This window comes from Chelonia mydas, chromosome 11 (assembly GCF_015237465.2).
Source record: "Chelonia mydas isolate rCheMyd1 chromosome 11, rCheMyd1.pri.v2, whole genome shotgun sequence".
Taxonomy (NCBI): domain Eukaryota; kingdom Metazoa; phylum Chordata; order Testudines; family Cheloniidae; genus Chelonia; species Chelonia mydas.
Genome location: NC_051251.2, coordinates 44,103,872 through 44,128,159, shown reverse-complemented (window position 1 = coordinate 44,128,159; position 24,288 = coordinate 44,103,872). Strand labels below are relative to the sequence as shown.

The window sequence follows — 24,288 nt, the reverse complement described above, 5'->3', positions numbered from 1 at the left end:
AAGTCCCTTTGTGGATAGGGGCCCGAGTGCCTAAATATTAAGACATCACCATAACTTACAAGCAAGGTAGTTTGAAGGTCAAATGACATGAGTGATCATAATAAACTTCAATATGCCTAATGTGAAGGTATAAACAACACAAAGAGAAACAGTTAGGATGTTTTTAATCTTACCGTTAGGATGCAGGATGGCTGAATAATTTGTAACAAATAATTTAATCACTGAGTTCTCTACAATGACCAGGATTTTCTTGAATTTGTTATTCAAATCCCTTCTGAGGACTCACTTTTTTCCAGGAGGCCCATAAACACTCATCCAGGGCAGTAAAATTGAGAACACTCCATTTCATTTTTTCTTAAATTCTAAGTTTGCACCATCTTCTGCATCTCCTATTGCATTTTTGTGTTGCTGGTCTAAGTAGGCTCTGATCCAGGCAAGTGACTGTGCATAGCCACATTCCTATGCAGAGCCCCCAAAAAGTAAATGGTTCCTTGCTGACGGGTGCAAGTGTTTTTCCACATAAAGACAATTGCAAGAGCGGGGCCTGAAACTGTAAACTCTTCAGGAAACGGCCACCTCATTCTTTATGTTTTTACAACATCAAACTCAGTGTTGGTGTTTAATAAAACCACAACAACAACAACTACCTGACCAGGTTTGTCCTTAGTTTCTTCGCTAACAGTTAGGTCCTGGATTCACTAGCACAGACCCCCTACACTTGGGTACAGGATCAGGGCCTAAAATCTAGTATACCTAGTATAACACAGCACAATGAGTGGAGGGAAGTTGGTACTTTTGAAAATCCCACCCTAAATTACCTAAGTTATTCAGAAGCACAAGTCCCATTTATCTTCAATAGGACTTGTGCTTCTAAGAGACAGGCATTTCTGAAAGTCCAGTCCATAATTAACAGTAACAGTGGTCATATAAATAGAATTTGATAAATTCAAATTTTTATGCTGCTAACAGAACTTTAAACTGTAAAACCCATCTTAAAAGAACTCCATCAATTCAAAAAAAAAAAAAAAAAAAAAGTTGGAAAATTTGTCCGTCTATTGTCATTATAAACAGCATGTCACATTACTGTTAGGTGCAATGAGAATTAGCAAGTAAATTATTTTTCCCATGTGTTTACTTTGTGAATTTCACAGGACTTTATTTTGACAGTTGCACTGTTTTCCCTGTATAGTCAGTCAGTTTCCCCGGTTGTCTGTCACAAAGCAACAGGGAAGAAAAAAAATTAAGTGGACAATATGACGGTACAGTCCCCAAAACTGGTAGATCTAGTACATTTTAACTCCGTTTTAAAATTGAGGATTTCATGTTGACAGTGTCCCTTTAAACAATTTTGCAACTCTCTCTTTTCTGCAGGTCTCAAGACAATGTTCCGTATCACTAGCGCAAACAGCAGCAATTTCTTATGTTGCATCTATCTGACATTACTGTGACAGGTTGGACCCCTGCCTTCTGGGATACCGCCTGATGTACTGGGATTTCACGGAGCCTCTCCTGCCCCACCAGCCTGGGTTCCTACTCCCTGTTTTGCTGAATTAGGCTCTCCAGCCTCTCGCAGCACACACACAAGTAGGACCACACTCAGCTGCAGCCAAAGACTGAAGTCAGCTCTGTATGAGAGGGCACCCCCAGCACTCACGTGCACACCCCTTTTGAGAGATAAACCCAAAATAATACTGTCTTGCACTGTATAGAAAAATCTGCACAGCACAAGCTCATAAAAATCCACCCTCTTCCTCAATGTAAACAGAGATGTGCACAACTTCTTCCCCCCACCCCTGTTAGAAATTACATAACCTGGGTTTAATAATAAACAAAATACGTTTATTAACTACAAAAGGTAGATTTTAAGTGGTTAAAGGGATAGCAAACAGAACAAAGCAGATTACCTTAGTAAAAAGCCGCAAACTGAGCGGCTAGATAGGTAGGATACAAATTAGCAAATTCTCACCCTGAGTGATAAACAGGCTGGCAGATTCTTAAGGCACAAGTTGCCTTGGCTTTCCCAGGTTTTCTTACACAGGCTAAAAATCTTAGCCTGGGACCATCACGTCGCACAGTTCAGTCTTTGTTCCTCAGGTGTTTTCAGGTGTGTTGTTGTAGGGAGAGCGAGGTCACCTCATGTTGTCATTGTGCCTCTTTTATATCTTCCCCCACATACACACACTTGCTGGAAAGCATTTTTGCTGTGACCTGGGTCAAACAGTTCCCATTGGGTAGAGCTATCTCTGAGGGGTTTCTATTGCACACAGTTCCTGGGATAATCCTTATGCTTGTGTGCATTTCTTCAATAAGCCACTAACATTGTTTGTCCTCATCCAGCGTAGCACATTTGAAATACAGACACATGGTTACTATTCCCAGCTTCAGATACAAAAATGATACATGCATGCAAATTGGATAAACACATTCAGTAAATTATAACCTTTCCAATGATATCTTACAAGACCGATTTTGCATAAAATATATCTTACTTATGCCATATTCATATCATAACCATATTTCAATGAAGAATATGGGGTTTAATGTCACACCTTTCTCCTGAGATTACTGCCAGGGGATTGGTCACTGACCAATGCAGAGGCAGTATACCTAAAATCCCTTTTTGGCTTTGGTTATACAGCCTCCAAGTGTTACCAAACGCTGTAGTGTCATCCATAGGTGCTTTTGCAAAATTCTGGGTTTCTGTACCCAGGTTACCTGAAAACATTTTGGTGTGTAGCACTGTGAACATAATGCAGATATCAATATATTTTAAAGTGTATGTGTCTTAGCATTTAGCCAACAATGCCATGAGGCAGTGTGCCTCAGTTTCCCCTTCCACATAGCAGTCTAGATTGGTTATGCTTTCTCTGCTGTGCCAAGCTCTAAGCTTCTTTTCGGGTACTAGCTAAGAAGCAATATTCTTATAAGTCTTTCTTGTTGCCACTCAGTCTTGTACCAAAGATTTTTCCAAAAATCATGCATGTCACGTATCTTTGAAGTATTTACCACTAGTATCAAATTCTTTGTCTTAACCCACAGAGTGTGTAGTAAGAGACATAAAATTATCAGCAAATTCATGACAGAGAGGCACTTCCAAGTATGATTACCATACCATGCCCTCTGTCTACACAGATCAGTTTGTTCAGCATTTATTATATTTCTCATCCCTTCAGTAAAGGTTCTTAGTTTAGGTATGTCTTTGGGGTTTTGGCAAGGAAAGCAGGGTGGATAAAAATCAATGATTTAAAAAGAAATCAAATTTTTTTTTATTTAAATCAGATTTTGTTGATAAAATGCTTTTTGAGCAAAAAACCTACCTAAAGATAGTTTTAATTCAGATATATTATAGCTCAAAGTTATCTCATCATGGAATAGGGATTATAAATTCTAATTCTAGAGTGTAAGATAATATATTCATGTAATGTTTAAGAAAAGTTTTGTAAATGAGTTCCAGTAGTTCATGGATTAGGGACCAAATCTTATGGGGTTCCAGGGGCTTCTGTATAGATTATTTCGGTTAATCATTCTATCTACCCAATGGGACTCAGTGCTCAATCTAGAAGATACCACCAGAGAGGATTAGTTTTGCAGTTCTCAAACTGTGGATTTGTGTCTCCAGAGATAACATGCTTCTTAGCAAAAATGTTTTTAAATAAATAAATAATATATAGAGGTGAGAAACAACAGCCCTCAACCCTATTGTCCCTCTGCAAATTTGTGTACACAGAGTCAATCCCTTATCTCTCTCTAAAAGTGCAAAGTTTCAAAAAGTTCAATGAACAGAAGATTGTTGGGGGCAGAATAGATCTGGACAAGGAGAAGAAGTCTGGAAATAAATGTGAGAAGGAAGGGACAGGCAGTAGAAACAAAAGTAAAACTCTGATCAGCATATTCCAGAAGTCTTGATGTCTTTCTGAGAGTAGACTTCATTGATTTGAGATCTACTATACCATTCTCTCACTAGAGGGGAAAACCTATAATGACAGCAGGCCGTACAAGAGACCCAGTTTGGGAATATTTTAAGGAAGTTTCTCTACCTGTGGGTAAGACAGGCATGCGTGCAAAATGCAAACAATGCAACAAAGAAATGCAAGGCCTGGTTTCCCAAATGAAACAACATCATGAGAAGCATTCCTTCTCAGGAGGAAGCTGCATTGAAGATGATGAAAGGAACATGTCTGAACATGCAGGATCTTCAGGTTGGTAAACTTTTTTGTTTCATACTCCTTTCTTAAGGACTGCCTGTCTTTCTTCTGGACTATTCTTGAATTCTCATGTTTGAGCAAAAAATATAGTTGTTACTCTATGGTACTATCATTTTAGATGCAGTTGTGATAAAAAATAAATAGCTGAAATAGGCAGATCTTCCATTTACAATTTCACCTTTAAAGTAGTACTCAGTGTCAGTGAATGCAATGAGCAGGGCCGTCCTTACCCATACGCAAAGTACGCAGCTGCGTAGGGCACCAGGAAATTTGGCACCAAATTTCCTGGTGCCCTGCGCAGCTGCATGCTGCTCTAGCCCCTGCTCCGCCTCTTCCCCATGGTCCCTGCCCCAACCCCGCCTCTTCCTGACCCTACCCCAGCCCCAGCCCCACCTCTTCCCGCCCCAGCCCTGCCCCCACTCCTCTCAGCAGTGCGAGCAGGGCTGGACCTGCACTCACCCGTGGCGGGAAGTGCAGCAACCCAGCCCCAGCCACGCTGCCGGTGAGTCCTGGAGGGTGGCTTCCCCCCGTCCCCCAAGCCAGCCCTGCTCCCTCAGCAGAGGCCTGGGGCCCCAAACACACTCCCCACGGGGGTTCTGCATAGGGCCCCAGAATAGCTAGGGACGGCCCTGGCAATGAGTAATACTAAATGAGCAATATGGTAATAATAATTAAATAACTGCATTGACTTATTTTGTTTAGGAGAATCCATCCTCAACATACAGGATTCTGAAGACTATCCACCTTCAAGGTCACCATCATTTTCTACAGTTTCAGAGTTATCTGCCAATGATAGTGTTTCAGTCACATCATGTATGTCACATAGCCACAGCATATCACCTGTAGCAAAAAGAAAAAAAAAATCTGCATCATCGAGAAACAACCATAGATAAATTTGTCATAAGAACCAGCAGATTACACAAAGAGGTAATTGATGAAAAAATTGCCTGGTTTGTTTATGTAACAAACTCTCCTTTCCATATGTTTGAGAACCCACTCTCCTTTTCCATATGTTTGAGAATCATTAACATGGTTCAGTCATTAAGACCAGGATACAGTCCACCCAACAGAGCAGATGTTGCAGGAAAATTGCTGGATCAAGTGTACGAAAAAGAAATTGAGCAGTGTGCAGAAGGTCTAGAGGGTGAAATTGTTAACCTGAGTCTTGATGGGTAGAGCAATGTCCACAATGATCCTGTTGTATGTGCTTGTGTGACAACAGAAGAAGGGAATGTCTTCCTTACAGAAACAACTGATACATCAGGAAATGCACACACAGCAGAATACTAACAAGAAGTAACAGTAAAAGCTATAACATACTGTGGGGAAAAAAATCCAAATGTCTAGCACGCAGCTTGGTCACAGACAATGCTGCAAACGTGTCCAAGATGAGAAGAAATTATTTAGAAGAGAGTGAAGAGAGTCCCAAGCTAATAACATACGGTTGCAGTGCTCATTTGTGTTCCAGAAATAAAGGCAAATGTTGTTGAAATTGCAAAATGCTTCTATAACAATCACTTTGCAGCAGCCGCTCTGAAAAAAGTGGGAGGAACCAAGCGAACTCTCCCACAAGACGTGCGATGGAACTCAGTAGTGGACTGTTTAGAGCACTAGATCAAGAACTGGCCTAATCTGATGACAGTTTGTGAACAAAATCGTGCAAAAATAGATGGCACTGTCACAGCCAAAGTTCTCACCATTGGGCTGAAGAGAAATGTTGAACACATGCTGAGAACCCTGAAGTTTCTGTAGCCTTGAATAAAATGCAGGGAAATAGCAGTTTTGTTGCTGACGCTGTTGAAATTTGGAAGGAACTGAGACAGATGTTGAAAAGAGAAATATTCAATAACAGAGTTAAATTACAAGCATTAAAAAAACGAATGGGACAAGCACTATCTCCAGCTCATTTTCTTGCAAAAATTCTCAATACTCAGTACCAGGGTCAAACCTTAACTGCTGAAGAAGAGGAGTTGGCTATGACATGGACATCCAGCAATCATCCCTCCATAATGCCAACTATAATAAACTTCAGAGCTAAGGGTGAACCATTCAAGAAATATATGTTTGCTGATAATGTTTTAAAGAAAGTCACACCAGTGAATTGGTGGAAGTCACTTAAGCACTTCGATTCAGAGACAGTTGAAGTGATAATCTCACTTTTAACAGCAGTAGCTGCTTCTTCTGCCAGGGTAGAAAGAATACTTTCTTCTTTTGGACTAATTCATCCCAAAGTGAGAAATCGTTTGGGACCTGAAAAAGCAGGAAAGCTTGTTTTTCTTTTCCAGATTATGAACAAACAGGAAAATGAAGGTGAAGACGATCGAGTTAGCTGCAGAAGCCAATATTTTAAGTTTCTCATGTTGACCTCGTTGACACAGTCTATTTAATTTCGGGGTTTTTTAAAATAGATTTCATTTAACTATTTTAGTTAAAAACAATTTTAACAAAAACAAACCTGATTTTAAAAAACTTGGATGTTTAACTAAATTAAAAAATTCATATGCTTGTTTTGTTAAAATATTATGTGTTTTCTGTTGAAGAAAAAAATCCAGAATACATAACATTGTTATTTTAGTTAAATAAAACAATTTAAATGTCTGTCAGGTGATGTTCTCCTCCTAATTCAGCATAGCAAGAAAATCCCCCAAATATTAACGATTAATCTGTTGAATTGGAGATAGTTCACCTCCCAACGACTTCATAAATATCTGCTTCAATTACCTTTGCTAAATGAAATAACCAAACAATCATTCATTTTCTGATATAGATGTAAACTAATCTGAAAAGTTTTCAAAATCAATCACTTTAAAAATGTATAGTGTGTACCTTCTAAAAATGAAACCTACATCTATCTCTGAGTTGTGAAGAATACCGGTATGTATTAAGGTTATAACAGCCACAAAAATGCACTTATGTAGAAATCCGTGATTAAATCGAGTCTTCCTGACTAGTAAATTTAATCAATTTGATTTAAATCAAATCCACCCTGAAGGAAAGGGTGTATGGGGACCTTTATGTTACTGGCCTACACCCTGTGGATTTGCATTTCTTCTCCAGGGTTAAGCCCATGCGAAGAATCCACCCTCCAGCCCCCACCTTAAAAGGACAAAGTCGGTTTTCTCAAGTACAAACATTTTTCAATAGCGGAACCTGGACTGGGGTGCCCTTGGTCACCCCTCTCTCTGTTCCCCAGAGGTCAGCTGTATGGCTGCTCCCCTCAGGGAGGTCAGTTACACAGTTCTCTGTTAAAACCTGAGCCACCAGTGAGGCACCTAGGAGTGCAGATGCAGATCCAGCAAATTTCTCCTGGGAAAACCCTCTCCTGTAATAAGTGGGGAGACACTCCTATACTCCCCCACATTCCTTCTTACATCTTTCTTCGGGCCACCCTCTAAGGCACACACCTGTGTTCTCTAGAGCGGAATCTGCCCCCTGTTCAGCCGTAGGCTCACAGCTAACAGCAGAAACAGACCCTTCACTGGTAAGCTTTGTACCCTCTTCCCTCTTTGAATTGGGTTTGCCTCCAGTCACAGAGTCCACAGAATCCTTAACCACTGCAGCAGTCCCCAGGATTCCACCCCCTTTCTCTGGGCTTTCTGCTATGACACATTTTCCCATGCATTATAGAGTGAGTTCTGTTCCTTGCTTAACTGCCACTTCCTGGCAGCCAGCAACCTGGACAGACTCCCTGCTAAAAGAAAAGGAGTACTTGTGGCACCTTAGAGACTAACAAATTTATTTGGGCATAAGCTTTTGTGAGCTACAGCTCACTTCACTGTATGCATCCGATGAAATACTCCTTTTCTTTTTGCGGATACAGACTAACACGGCTACTACTCTGAGACTCCCTACTGTCAGGCAAAACACTCCCATCCCCTGAGGGGAAAGCCGCCTGACCGGAGCTAGTTTTACAGAACTCCACCTTTGGTAGCAAATTGCTTTGCAGGGCTGTAGAGGAATTAAAGAGACACTCTCCCATTTCCTCAGCAGTTTCTGTAGCTTTGCTCCTTCACACTGGGGTTCAGCACAAGATTCCTCCTGGCTTCCGACAGACCCCTGGACAGCCCTAGCCACATTAAAAAAGTAATTCGCCAAAAGATTTTGTGTAGGATTCTGAGGGACTGCAGCAATGGTTAATTCAGCTTGCAAATCCCCAGTTTCCATGTGCACTTTAGCCAAAGGCACAAGAATTTTGAGACCTCCTACTAACAAAAGCTCTGCCATCTGGTCTTGGCAGTATGTCCTTCTCCTGAACCAGGTCTATCCTGACCACAGAGATTTCTGCACCAGTATCTCTCCATGCAGGGAGTTCCTTGCCATTTATTCTGACAGCCTTCATGTGCTTACTGCCTGGCTGTGCAGTGGGAACCTTTACAAATTCTATGTGATAAGTGGCAACTGCCTGAGGTGCCTCTGTACTCTGGGTAACAGCATTTCCATGAGTTGGCTGCTGCCTGTTCCCACTCAGCACAAGGCATTTATTCCTCAGGTGCTCAGTGGAATTACGATAGCAGCTTCTGGACTCTTCTGCTTTTACAGGAGATTTGGGACAAGGACTGGAGGAATGAACTTGGGGAAAGTGAGCGTCCAGCCTCCCATCCACCTTCCTTCATCTCAGGGGTAAAATGGGGACCTTTAATCCCTCTGCCTGTGATTTATTCCTACTAGGTACTTGGGATTGCTCAAATTTATCAGCATAAACTGCAAGTTCATTGGCTGTTTCCACCTTTTTATCCCATAAACACTGCTTTACATCATCATTAGACATATTCAGGAACTGTTCCTGAGCAACCAAATCACACATTCCTTCAAAGTTTATAATACCTTTTCCCCTCACCCACTTATCCAGTAGATCTCTCATTTGCTTCACATAAGCCACATTATTTAATCCAGCCCCTCTCTTAAGGCTTCTAAATTTTATTCTAAAAGTGTCAGGTGTAATCTGAAACTGTTTCAAAACCAATTCCTTAAATTTACCATAATTGGAAGCATCACCCTTTGGCATCTTATTGAATATGTCCAAAGCTCTCCCAGTCAATTTTGCACCCAAAGTGGTCATCTTTTGATCATCAGGAATTGCATGGAGCAGGCACAGCCTCTCAAAGGTGATGAAGTATTTAGCAATATCACCAGATTCACTATATGGTGGATGTAACCGCTCCCATTTGTGGACTTTTATTTCTAAAGTGTCAGGGAGTATATTTATAACTGCTGTGCCAAGCCTCCACAAGACAAGGACCATGCTATACTTTAACACCAACACTCAGCCACAAGTTATGGCAAACATCCAACAGGACCATTCTTTGTTGCTGGATCTACCAGAAAGCTTGTAGTTGTTTAAAATTAGTTAACTATATAAAAAAAATTATTTTCTAAGTGCATCTTCCCAACAATCTAACATGTCTTATAGGAGATCAGAAATAAGGTGCCTCGCTTCCTGGTTTGCCAGTGGCTAGAAAAGCCACACCACCTTTTCACTACCCCTTCACCATTGAAAAAAGAACAGGAGTACTCGTGGCACCTTGGAGACTAACAAATGTATTTGAGCATAAGCTTTCGTGGGCTACAGCCCACTTCATTGGATGCATGCAGTGGAAAACACAGTAGAACGATTTTATATACACAGAGAACATGAAACAATGGGTGTTACCATACACACTATAATGAGAGTGATCAGTTAAGGTGAGCTATTACCAGCAGGAGAGGAAAAAAAACTTTTTGTAGTGATAATCAAGATGGGCTATTTCCAGCAGTTGACAAGAACATGTGAGGAATGGGGGGGCAGGGGGGAATAAACATGGGGAAATAGTTTTGCTTTGTAAAAGGACACATCCACTCCCAGCCTTTATTCAAGCCTAACTTAATGGTGTCCAGTTTGGAAATTAATTCCAATTCAGCAGTCTCTCACTGGGGTCTGTTTTTGAAGTTTTTTTATTGCAATATTGCAACTTTTAGGTCTGTAATCGAGTGACCAAAGAGATTGAAGTGTTCTCCGACTGGTTTTTGAATGTTATAATTCTTGACGTCTGATTGTGTCCATTTATTCTTTTACGTAGAGACTGTCCAGTTTGGCCAATGTACATGGCAGAGGGGCATTGCCGGCACATGATGGCATATATCACATTGGTAGATGTGCAGGTGAACAAGCCTCTGACGGTGTGGCTGATGTGATCAGGCCCTATGATGGTGTCCCCTGAATAGATGTGTGCATAACTGTGTTCTGCCATAGTTTATCAAAGAATTACCTGTGTAATTCCCATTACTATTAATAAAAATTACATGTAAAAATCCCAATACAATTACTGCATAAAGCAATTATTTTGGAATACAATACTGGAAATATTCTCTCCAAATTTTATAAAAAACTAAAAAATGTCCAGAGTCATTATTAAAAATGCATTCCATACCATGCCACCCAGCGTTACTGTATGAATAAGTAGTAACTGGTTTTCAAATTTTAGTAAAAATATTTTAATGAAATTTTTCACCGTTATGCTACCCGCTCCAATTTTATGCTACTTGTTCAGTTTTATGCTACTTGTGAGCTGAAGACTTTTCTCTCCCCATCTTTTAGCATTACATATGTAGAGCCCTGCAAATCCCGGATATCCGCTTCACATCCACGGATGCGGATATCCGCGAACCATTTTTGCAGTTAGTGGATCAGATACAGATACAACCTCGCAGGGCTCTACTCACTGGAGGCGCCTGGCCCGCAGCGTCCAGCTCAGGCAGTCTGGGGGGCTCAGCGCGCTCAGAGCTGGCAGCCAGTGGCTGGGCGGCAGGCCAGAGTCGGGACTGTCCAGCACCCACTCACCGCACCACTTCCTGTCCAACAGCTCGGCCCCTTGGGCAGCGCCAGCATCCCTACCATGGCCTGGCCAGGCAGCACTGGCCGTGCTCCCAGTCCTGGGCTCGCCAGTTCCTGGGCAGCAGGGCCCGCCCCCCGCCACAGGTATTGGAGTAGGCGGGGCCCTGGCGCCCCCACTCCTTCACTTCACTGTGATGCAAAACGCACTGCTGCTGCCATGTGCCATCGCTCACGAGCCCTCAGGAGCAGCACGCAATGCGACGCCCCTTCCCCCCAGCCTTCCCCAATGCTGTCCCTTCTCCTCAAGACCCCATCCTCACGCTGCCTCTTCTCTGCAAGACCCCACCTCCCCACTCACTCCCTTCCCCCACTCCCCCTGCTAGCCCTTGTGAGATGACTTGCTGCTGCGGGCGCAGATGCGGATACAGGTGAAACACGGCTAGTGGATCGCAGGTTGGATCGCGGGTTGACCCTGGTGGATGTGCATTGGATGCAGATCCACATTTTTGTATCTGCGCAGGGCTCTATACATACAGGACTCACCAGTGTTCTTTTGAGATCTGTAAGTCCTGCCCGAGAGGAGGAGCATAAGATGAGTTCAGCACATTACACAGGTGTTGAAGATGGTCAGAGAGAGAACCTGAGAAACACACAACTCTTGTGTGTGTAATCATGTTTTATTGTACAGAATTCAGTAATAAACAGGATCTGAAAGCCAAGACTGTAACTATGTGTGTAGAAGAACTGCTACTCCAGTATGTGAAAAACAAAATTATGCAAAAACAAAAAGAAATTGAGACCTCTCTCCTCTGTGGAACTGACACATTTATTGACTCTAGATGATTAGGTCACCTAAAGACCTGTACATGACACTAATGGTAAACCCTCCTGAGGGTTTTCACAACAATTTTTGAAGACGGGTGTCTCCTCAGCATGTACACAAGAGAAAGAGAGGGAGGTGCAATGTACTTTTACAGCCCAGACACAAAGGCTCCTTAAGTAGTAAATGATCACTTTAACCTAAACTGATCAAATACTTAACTCTGCTGTTTGGTAGGGCGATTTACTTATGAGGATTAAGTGAATAATTTTGGAAACATACAATTTAACCTTGTTTGCTAATGAACTTTTGATATGCCGGGATGCAACTTTTGAATGTTTCAGTGATCCAATAAATTACCATATGGAGTTTCTAATTTATACAAATAATTGACTCATTAATCAATCACCTCATAATCTATAAAATGTAAAGAAATTCTTTATACTACAATCTAAACAATCCCACTCAGTGGGAAAGTGCATACAGAAGTACCTCTGAAGTATTATTATATAGCTTAGTCGGCTCTAGTACTGAATTTGTGGTTGCTTGGAGAGGGTTGTTTTAATCATTCTCCCTTCAGTCAGTTTACAAAAACATAAGGAATGTGTGACCAACTCTTCAAAACTGCCATTAAAATCAAAGGATGTTTTGCTTAAGCAAGGACTGCAGAATTGACCCCTAACACTTCATCCAGTTTGTGATTATTTTTGTACACAACACCCAAAAGCTTACTACCCAACAAATAAAAGACCATGATTTGAGGATTTCAATAGCTCAAACATAGGTGAGAGGTTTATTGCAGGAGTGGGTGGGTGAGATTTGGTGGCCTACATTGTGCAGGAGGTCAGATTAGAGAATCATAATGGTCCCTTCTGACCTTAATATCGTTGAATCTATTAAAAAGACCTGCCCTTGCCCCAGTGATTTCATAATCTCTGGCCCCAGTCCTGCAAACATTTACATATTTGCTTAACTTTACTCACATGAGTAGTTCAACTGAAGTGTCTGCGGGATCAGATCCTAAGGTCCCTCCTACCATGTATGTGATCCATCAGTGTACTGCAAGATCTGGGCCTAAATTTAAAGAAGACAGTAGGAATGAGCATAATAATAGGAGAAGGGGGAAAGAGGACAAGGAAAACTATAACAAAGATAAACACAGTTACTCATATTGGTTATGTGTACATCTCAGTGATTCCATTAAAGTTTTGTTTATAATGGATTTCTATATAATAAAATATCTTTCAGAGTCTGCATATATTTCAAGCTGAATTTTATCAATTGTTTTGAATACTAGCCATTATTACTTATCTAATTTGTCAACAAGTGCAGATATTTGGAAATTTCTTAAGCAAATGAGAATTAAGATTATCTGAATGACTTTAAGTACAAACAGATAAAAGATCTTTTTGCAGACAGCAAGTAACTCCAGTCCATAAACAGATTCATTTAAGGTTTTGTTGTTGAAATACCTCATCACACCCTTTTGACACATTTTTAGATTCTAATTAACCAAGATCATTTTTAGAAGTACACAATAAGAGGTGCAAATTCAAGATACCTGCAGCATATATGGCAATTTGTTTCAGCCAACTTTTCAACGTGGTAAAGCTGCCAGAAACATTGGAATATATGAAATGGAATAAAACTGTCATACCACCCACAAACACATTATCACTTCCCAGCATAAAACTCACATCTCTTACAACTTATAAAATGTCCACAACTCAAATGAAATGAGAGGAGAACAAATAAAAGAAAGAAAACTATACAGCAACCACTGAAAACATGTTCTGATGCCAAGAAACAGCACTTGCTTTACTGTGAGATACTATGGACTTTTACAATAGTGTTTAGCACCAACTAATGCTAAAAAATCCAAAGTTAAAATAGACACTCCGAGCCAGATCCAAAGCTGCTGTAAAAAAAGCGTAATTCTATTAGCCTTTCTGGAGCTACGCACCAATTTAGGACAACTGAAGATTTGGCCTACCATCTTTAATTCACCTCACTATATATTAATCCTGGGGGCATTTTGTGCCAAAAAATAAAAATTCTGTGCCAAAAAAATAAAAATTATCCACACTATTTTAAAATTCTGCCAGTTTTATTTGTCAACAAATAAATGCAGAGGCTCCAGCATGGCAGTGGGGAGCACAGGCCACTGGCTGCGCAAAGGTGGGAGATCACCCTGCAGCCTCCCCACCCCAGGAACACGGACTCAGTGGTGAAGCTGCATCCAACCCTGACACAGCACAAGGCCTGGGCCTGCCCCTGAAACACCCTGGGTGCAAGCAGCTCAGTGTGGGGCCTAGGTGTGGGGGGATCTGGATGCACAGAGGCTTATTGGGTGGGGTCCAGGTGCAAGGGCAAGGAGACTCTGCCAGGGCTTCCAGGTGAAAGTGATTGGTGATCAGCAGAGGGATCTGGGTGCTGGGGGAGTGGGGCTTGGTGGGGTGGGGATCTGGGTGCAGCTAACTGGGGGTCAGTGGTGTGGGGGTCTGGATTTGGGGGCTCAGGGTGAAGCAGGGGGGTGAGGCGGGGCTTGTTGGGGGGCGGGTGTTGAGTGCAGGGAGTTCAGTGGGGGGTGGTCTGGGTACAGAGGTGGGGGCCTGGAGTGCAGGGTGCTCCAGAGGAGGGGTTGAGGTTCAATGGGGTGGGGTTCGGGTATGGAGGGCTGGAGGTTCCGGATGTACCAGGTGAGTCTTGGGGGCAGTGTCTGGGTATGGGAGGTCCAGATGCATGGGGGTTGGGTGGATAGGGGAGCAGCTCCCCATACCGTGACCCCTCACCCCGCAGCTGAGGAGCGATGGGGGCAGGAAGCAGGGGAAGATGCTGAGCTTCCTGCAGCTGGTGGAGGTTTCTGGGGGTGGGTCTGACACAGCCCCAGCCACTCCTTGCAGGGGAAGAGGAAGTCCCATCCTCCTGCCTCCAGCCCAGCTGGGACTCGCAGCTAATCCTGGCTCAGGGTAGGAGGCACTGGCTGGGTATCCCCAGCCCAGCAGTGATTTACCTCTCAGTGGCTGCTCCAGGTGCCTGAAAAAAATGTACCTGTGCAGCTAAGGAGTGGTGCGTGACTCTGCTCTTGCAGCTTCCCTTTGCTTCCCTGTCAGAAAGTCATTTTTCTGCAGGGAAGCAAAGAAATCTGCGGGGGACATGAATTCTGTGCATGCACAGTGGCGTAGAATTCCACAAGGAGTAATATATTATATAAAAGGCATATAAGTTGAGAAGTGTTTTTATTTTATTTTTCTGAGTTTGGGTACATTATGACCTATATCAGATCCTTATTATTATTTGCAAACAGTTTTTATATCCTATTTCCTTATTATTTCTGCCATGTAATTATGCACCCAGGATGTGTGGTATCAGTAAGTATAGTAAATAAATAATGCTTATTAAACCAGGTCCTAATTGATTGCAAAAATATTTATTTTTAGTAGATGCTGTTTATACAAAGACCTTTTCTTATATTTAGTGCCTTAAAATGACTAAATCTGTTTTTAATTAGGTGAAATTCAGTGAAGTCAAAGGCAAAGCTCCCATTCACATCAATGGTCCCAGGATTTCACCACTTATGTCCAAAGTGGATCTTAGAATAAATTTTTACAACCATGCTTATAAAAGGCTTAAAACATTGACCAATTCTTCATGCTACCACATAAATAAGTTAGCCTGCATGTTCTCATCGGGAATTTTATTCACAAATAGAAAAAAATAAATCCAACATTGAGAAGATAATGGACCGTGTACTAAAAAGTAGTATGGTTTATAGAGAATGGATCGCGCTAGACAACTTGATTTCTTTTTTGACATAACTACACAATTAGAGCCACTCTCTTAATTCAAATCCCTCCTTAAAGGGTCTCTGTAAACTTAATTTTTCCACAAATTGACCCATTTCAATTATTTTAGTTTCTAATAAAGTACCTTTAAACAGGATGTCATTATATTTTTAGTAATTCCTTATAAATCCTGTTCAGAGTTTTTCTGCTCCCCTGTTGATGTTTATAAGGATCTTTTTAGCAAATGAGAAAATGATTATACAGAGTAACAGTGAAACCGAATTATAAACAAAATGCTAACAAATGTACAAAGTAAATAAACTAAAAAAGAGTGGGAAAATATTATTTCCCCACTAACATTTTTCATAATCTTAAGTATTACATGTAAATGTAGTAGGTACAAAATAAATTATAATAATGCTAGTGGATTATTAGAATGCAGTAGTTAATATATTTAAGTAAAGAATAGTATATCTCAGCAGTTCTCAAACTTTTGTACTGGTGACCCCTTTACACAGCAAGCCTCTGAGTGCAACCCCTCCGCTTATAAATTAAAAACAGTTTTTTATATTTAAACACTATTATAAATGCTGGAGGCAAAGTGGGGTGGAGGCTAACAACTCGCGACCCCCCATGTAATAACCTCACGACCCCCTGAGGGGTCCAGTTTGAGAACCCCTGGTATATCTTATCCATTTTTTTTAAATTAATGCAAGCTGGTTGTAGTAGGAACATTGGCTGAAGGCCAATAAAGAGTAATGTAAAGTGGTAATATATCTAATTGGGGGGAGTGCAGTAGAGATTGGTATTTGATCTTATTTAGCATCTCTATTTATGATGATCTGAAGGAAGGAGTTAACAACTTCAGAGGATATTAAATTAAGAAGAGTGGCAAACCCCAAACCACACCTCCCAAAGGAAGACAAAACAGTTTTAAATAAGGGGGAGAAACCTGGAAAACAATTATGCCAGAAGAGATGTGCGGTGACAGTAGACAGCAAGTTATAAGTGAATATGCAATATGAGATGGCAGCTATAAAGGCCAGGGCAATTTTGAACTGCATAGTCACAGGCATTACATCACATAGCAGGAATATAACAGTCCCTCTGTAAACTGAATTCATACACTGAATAACACTCTTGAAGAATGTAAACACCAAGTAGGGAGAGTAATTATTTAGAATCGTAAAGGAGCTCCAACTAGGAACAACAAGAGGAAATTAGAAAGAGTTGAATATCACGAAGGTTCCTTGCAGTGAGTTCTCTTATAAGCCGTGGAAAAGCCTTGAGAGAAGCAAGAGGTGGCATTCATATTTGGGACTTTTAAAACTGGAGTGAACAAAATTAGAAAAGGTACTGCAGGCTTTTGAAACGGATCAAGCAATTAACAAAATCCCATCCACCACCTCCTTCACCTAAATGACATCTATATTACTGTTCCATGAATCTGATAAACTCAGGAAAATAGTCCAAAATAAATAAAATCATGACGTGGAATTTGTGAACTTGAAAGCCATAGATTCTGCCTCCTCCTATTGCAAGTACACTATTAGTAATAGAAATAAACATTTAAAACTGGTAGTGCATATTTTTTCTTTCCACAGGTGGACGGACAGCAGCCATTATGCATATACAAGTTGTCTCCTTTGCATTCATTCTGGCAATTGACAAGAGCGAACAACCATTTTACAAATTTCAAAAGCAGGTTTTGAATCACTGGAGGGAGGAAATAGGAATCAGTTGGTAATAACTAACCTTGTATCATAGCTGCAGCTTAAAATTATTTCTATATCCCTAAACTCAATTATAATACATACGTAGGCAGATTTATCAAAGTCTTATGAATGTCTCAGGGTTAGCCAGTTCGACTGATTCTAACCCAATCTTTTGATTAGATTTCAGTCTATCCTAGTAGTCCTGAAGTTACATTTAATGAGAAAATGTAACAAGACCAGTATTAATTAGAGGAATACAACAGAAGTCCCTCAGTCTCTTTTTTCTTTAGAAGAATCTTACACAACTGTTTGTAGTGGTCACGAGTTTGGGCTTCAACCCCACTGTATAATGTGCAATTGCTACTGAATTATGTCTCCAAAAACTCATGGTAAAAAAAGATACATTTTTTGCATTATGTATCACTTCTGCAAATGACATGCTGTATATAGTCAATGTGGTAACAGAGCAGTGATTTTACATGCGGATTACATCAGCAACAGTAGCAGAGACAGAGAGAAGCCTGCTACATTAAACTGTCATTTGTGTCTGTACATACAGGGTAAGTGTCTGTGCGATTTGCATAGTCAGGTAGATGCAGTGTAGAGCCTTAGACTGTTACAGAAATGCTACAATTTTCAATCAGAGAACAGTCTGGTTTTGATCATGTCCTTCGGACCAAAGAAAACTAAAAGAGGTTGGCAGCTAATACCAAGCTACAATCAGCAGGAGTTATGCTTGAAAGAAGCAGAGGTCTCAGATATAAATGAATTTGGAAAGTTAGACTTCATTTAGCTGAAAGGAACAGAGAAATGAAAAGAAGTGGGATCTCAAGCTGGAAAAACCATTACATTAAGCATACGGAATTTCTGAAAGTATGGAACCAGTCTTCCAACAGTGATGGTATTGTGGATCAGAATCATTGTGTGATTTCACCTGTTTCTGTATTTCATACTGAGCCCTTATTTCTGTTTTTATTGACTGTGATATTTTAATTTCTTTTGGAATATTTGTAAAAAAGCAAAAACAAGGATGTAGGCATCTTTTGAAAAAAATGTTTATATAATAAAACATAGATTAATAAACAAAAAACACAGACCCGATGTAAGCAAAACACAGTTACTCTCCTTGAGGATAGATATGTGATGCTAGTACATCACACCTTGACCCTAACTATTGGGTCCTCACCAATGTCAGCTAGAGCTGTGTTCTCAATGACAGTCAGATTTTAACTAACTTCTTTACATCTAAACTCCCACCTTTTATCTATTGCCTTTACCACACCACTGGTCACCTTCTCTGGCAGCTGGCCCATCAGCTGCTATTGTATGGAGACCATTTTGGATCTGCAGGTTGTACCTTCTTTTCTTGTATCTAGTACATTTTTGTTAATTTCTATACTCCCTATCTCCATGGTTTTAGCTTTCTTGTTTCCCGTGCTGCTAGCCACCCTAACTGGCAGTAATCTGATAGCTAGTACTCATGGAAAAGCAGCTTCCACCTGCCACTTTGCTAGGGTTCCCCTCCTCAGGGCTCAGAACTGGAGAAGCTTTTATTGTGCAGGTGAAAACCCAGACCTCAGCACAGCCTGATTAGTGCCATTCTCCTGAGAAAGAAGAGCAAGCCATTCTCTATCTGAATCCTTTTCTCTCACACCTGAGGCAGTACATCATCCTCAAAGCAGCACCATTACCTTCATGTGAGATGGAATTTTACTCACTACAGTATTTTGGGGAAGGAGTAGGAGGGGAAGCAGGGACTGTGAATTGTTTGTGTGAATGAGATCATAGGGATTCATAAACTAACTATTCAGTAATCCCTAAATAAGTCAGGGAAAAGAGTTCTCATGCACCTGCTAGGTCATCTTTTCCTCCTCACATTCCCCATGCCCCACTCTCTAAAGGCCAAATTCAGACACCAGCTACCAGAGGCTATGAGAGATGGAGTCCCTAAGCAGTGCCCAGGGACAGCACTCTGGTAGGAATACCAACACCCTCCAGCTGAGGATGACAAGAGGGCTGAGTTTCTCACCAGGGCAATATCTGCCTCTGGTTATTAAATTTATTCCTCTAGCTAGCAGGGCCTGATTCAAGCCCCAATAATAATATTCTGTATAACATCAGTTACTTTAAGAAGGCTTAAGTCTTCCAGCTCTGGCTAGAGGTCTTACTTAATTCACATGTTATTTTTATCTTACTATAAGTTAATATATATTTTATTTCTTCAGGAAACAAAATTAATTTTGTGTTGAAAAAAATAGTAATTTCTTAAGATGTAAAATAAACCTAGCTCTAGAGAATTCAAAACAAGAGGCAAATAATTGAATTTGGTTTCTAAAACTACAGCTATTCTATTTGCTACATTGGGGCACTTCTAAAAGGTTGTTATACAAATCCTCCTGATCTTTAATAAAATATAACTGTAATTTCCTCACAGGACTTGAGCTTCACGTTAAAGATAAGAGGTTAACTTTCTGGTGGTTTTTAAAGTTGAACCTTCCAATTCCCTCCCTGCTCTCATTTTCTCTGTTAGTAGCAGTAAGGCTTTAAACATTAGATCTCAAGCAAGAAAGTTTTTAGAAACTGAAAGAGAGGGGCCCTGAAACTCACCAGCTCCATCTGGACAGCCACTTTACCCAAGCTTTCCTCCAAAGCCCTGTCCTTAACAGTATTTGACCTGTTGAAGTCTTTTTCCTGAAAGCTTCCTCTGCCTTTAATTTTACCTAATAGTGCACAAAAAAAGTAAGGTATATGGGACTTGTTTTTAATTGGCTATTGGGGAACTCACATTGAGATCATTTGATAACCTTCCCTTAATCCTTCCCTCAAAGAGAAACTTCAAAACCCATTCCCTTCAGACCCTTGCTGCTGCCATCACTGTAACAAACCTCCCTAGTGGAGGAACATAACAGAATTTCCATTCACCAGAATTGATGAACTAGTATATAGTAATGAGTCACAACTGCCTCAAAGTCTATATAGAAGGTAGCTGGACATTGCAAGTTCATATTTACAAACTGGAAAATTATCCCTATCTGAAGATAGTACAATTAAATGCAAATCTTAAGCAAACTGTTAATAAAAAAATCAGATTTCTGTAACTTCTAATAGTGTTTTTCATTTTTGTCTAACCATAGTCACCATCAAACCCACATTCTGAATTGTCAATAATTCAACACCATTACAGCCCCTGTGCACACGTATTTAGGTTTGCACACTGATGTAGGACCTTTGCTACGAGCTTAGTGGACTAGAACCTTGCTGTAGCAAAATATGCTCAACCAAAGAAAGAGGTTGAGTACACTCATTCTATTATTGCAGAGGGTAGGAATCTTTTTAAGTAAGTGAGGCAAATCAAATTCAGATAAAGAACCACAACCCCTTAGGAACTTTAGGGGAAAATACCCAAGAGAACCTTTAGGGAACAAGAGGTGAATCCCGCATATCAGAATAGCATCCCCCTCAACTTCATCTCCAGGAACAACCATCTCTCCCCGCTCCAGTAGGGCAGCAGACTTCAAATTTAGCAGATAACAAGTACACAGGACACGTTTGAAAAATGGGCTCTGCAGGAATTCCAGGATATCACCCCTAATCTTTCATAATGATCTTTTGGAAAAAGGTGTCTAGAAAACATTAAAATTCAGGAGAGATAGGAATGCTAAAACAATTTATCCCCTTCTCCGTATATAAGGCAAGTCCCCTGATCAGGGCAGGCTTAGTCCACACAACAGTAGAAACATTTTAACAAGTTGAGCTGCATCCAGTTTCCCTACCCATGTCCCACTGCAAATCTGATACAGATGGTAGAAGAGCACAGGAATATTGAACCAGACAGCTAGCCTTCCACAGAGAAACAATCCCTAGTGAGATAAAGATGTTCCGTGGAGCTAAAAGCACAGACACGTAGAAACCTTAAGCCATATATAACAGAATTATTTGAGAAAACCTTCTACACACCCAAGAATTGAAGCTGAAGGCACCCTGAGAAACCAAAGATGAAGCCTCCCCCAAACCTAGAAACCAATCTGAAGTGAATCAGAAGCCCTCACTCCTGAAGAAATCTGAAGGTACTGAAGCAAATAACCAGTCTCCCAAGAGTGGTTATAGAACTTTCTCTATACAGATACACCAAGATTAAGAAACTAAAGGAAAGTGAATTAGGTACAGTTAGCATTATGAATGTATTCTGCCTTCATCTGACATCAAGCATTGGCACTGGAGTAAGGAAGTGGCCATGGAGATTAGCAATGCTGTCTTTAGGGGGAAACTCATGAAAAGAAGGGGCAAGGCTTCCTATGTTGCCGGACTATAACATCAGAATGCTCTTCCCTTTAATAAATACCACAGTTCAGTGTGGTATCCTATCAGGGAGAAACGAAAGAATTGTATTTCCTTTTTAGTTGAGGTTAGTTGGTGGGGAATATTCATTATAATTAGGTGTGACGAGTTATTAAGTTTACTTTTACGTAAGTTCTAGTATTTGTCTGTGGACAAAGTTATATTTTTAAAAGATTCTGAAATGTTTTATTATATACTCTGTTAAGCAGAGCTCTTCAGGTATCAGCATCTAAAATTAAAATGTATTTCTACAGGAACAGATGAGCAACGGTCTGCCATGGTACAACCATTCCTAAGCTTAAAGAAGATAAAAGGAATGGAGCCAAGATAAAAATCAGAAGTCTAGAAAAGTTGTATCAGAACCTTTGAGCATCAGAGGACTGAGGAAAAAAGTCAGTTCCATGAGGCAACTGAGCACAAAAGGCCAAATGATAAATGAGGCAGCCAACACCATAAAGAGCCAGGAGTGTGCTAAGGAAACTGGTGAAAGCTTGGAGAGATACTGAGAGGAGAGAAAGAGTTTTTCCAACTACAGTAGAATCTTCAGAGTTACGAATACCAGTGTTGACCAGTCAACCACACAGCTCATCTGGAACTGGAGCTATGAAATCAGGCAGCAGCAGAGACCAAAAATATATAGAGAGAGTACAGTACTGTGTTAAATGTAAACTATTAAAAAAAGGGTAATTTTAAAAAAGATTTGACAAGGTAGGAAACTGTATCTGCTTGTTTCATTTAAATTAAGATGGTTAAAAGTAGCATTTCCCTTCTGCATAGTAAAGTTTTAAAGCTGTATTAAATCAACATTCAGTTGTAAACTTTTGAAAGAACTACCATAACGTTTTGCTCAGTTACAAAACACCTCCATTCCCGAGGTGTTCGTAACTGAGGTTCTACTGTACAGTACTTTTCAACCACAAGTACTATATTATGTCCCAATTATGTATTCATCTGGGGAAAACTCTTTTTTCAGATATATCTTTACCATTTATCCATATTGGAAAGATGTTGATTAAAAATATACTCTAGAGAAATATGCAAATACTAAACCTCATACTTGATACTTAAATCAATACAAATGTATGTAATTTATTTAAAATAGATATGAGAGAAGTAGTAAGTCTTCTGCCTCTGTCAACTTTAATAAATGAAAAGAAAAAAAACTCTGGTCATTAATTCTTCAAGTAACACTAAATTGGACTTCACCATTTCATCTTATTGAATTTCTGAAATATTACAGTTGTTTCAGATTATATTAGCCACCTTTGGGTAACCTCTAAAAGTCAAGGTCATGTTATTTACATAAAGATTAAAAGTTTAATTGTGGTAGGTATGGATATAAGAACAAAGGCTAGTTATTATATATGATAAATATTACAATCCAACCAGGACTACATTATAAAGAAAATACAATATATTTGATGAGACTTTAATCTTTGAGCCAGTGTCATCTTGCAAGTTACTCATCTAGTGAATAGAAAATCTGTTAGTCATGCAGTGAAATAAACTAGTTCCATTAAAACTCAGCTATGGATATTTGGGGAATAAATTTAATCAGTTTCTTGCACTTTAACTAAGTAATAAATAATTTAGAGTATACAATAGTAGCAGAAAAAGAATATTCTCTATTTTTTTAAAAGCCTACCTAAGCAGGACTTTTCTCTTTAGTCCTCCAGTGAGGTTCATGAATATTTCTGAACCAATATGTTAACATACACAAGTTACACTGCAGTTTGCTGTTCGACCTTGGAAACCTAATTCACTTTGAGAAGCACAGCAAGGTCTTCTGTTTCACTGGTTATTAGTCCATAATATCTGCATTGCTGTTTTATTTGATAGGAATATCAACAGTGCAGACTTCCAGAATGCTGAAGTGGTTATAAAATATAACTGAAGGGGGGATAGTGACAAAACCCAGGTCAGATGATCATGTTAAGCATTAGAACTCTGGGGGCTGGGGGAGTGATTTCCAAAACACAGTTTTAAATAATCTGCACAAACTCAAGAAGCTTGTTATGCTCTTGTAGCACTCCTCACAAATTAAAAATACAGGGCATTCTTTTACTTTTGGGAACCAGTTGGGAAAAAATGAAAAGGTACTGTCTGTAATAGTGTAGCAACTTCCTGAGTAAAATTTCATTTACAATTCATGTTAACAAAAGCCACACACAATTTATGAAGAAACATTTTAAATGGCTCTGCCTCATTTCCACTGAGTCAGTTATATAATATCATGCCCTACTGCCAGTTCCAGATGTTTAAGCTTCATCTAGAGGTTTATCCCAGCCATTGTTACAGTACCATATCACAACTTTTAAAGCATCCATATCCAGCTTCTTTTATTAGATACAAGCATAGCATCTTTCTTCATTCCTAGCTTTGCTGGTGGTATAGTGCATGCAGTGAGAAAACTTGTTCTATGCAGGAAACATATCTTGACTGCAATGCAAACACTATTCCTACCATCATCATCATCCTTTTCAGCATCAGCTGGGAAATGCAGACATATCATCCTGCGTGAGTGTGTGTAGGCACCCCACCAACAGAAACTGGGAAAGTCAGGCGTTAGCCATTGTAATGTGTCTATCTCCCACCAGTTTGAAACAGACCTGCC

General features: G+C 40.2%; 1 protein-coding gene across 14 annotated transcripts in view; it reads right to left on the bottom strand.

Moving 5' to 3' along the window:
• Positions 1-24,288, bottom strand: part of OSBPL6 (oxysterol binding protein like 6) — a 206,188-nt gene that overhangs the window by 160,822 nt on the left and 21,078 nt on the right. For 11 of the 14 annotated variants that reach the window (XM_043524757.1, XM_043524763.1, XM_043524754.1 and 8 more), the window contains exon 2: positions 12,820-12,910. The gene's annotated coding sequence lies outside the window, so the exon portion shown is untranslated. Of the gene's footprint in view, positions 1-11,559; positions 11,657-12,819; positions 12,911-24,288 lie in introns of all 14 variants that reach the window. The other 3 variants (XM_043524752.1, XM_043524755.1, XM_043524753.1) reach the window with 1 other exon arrangement.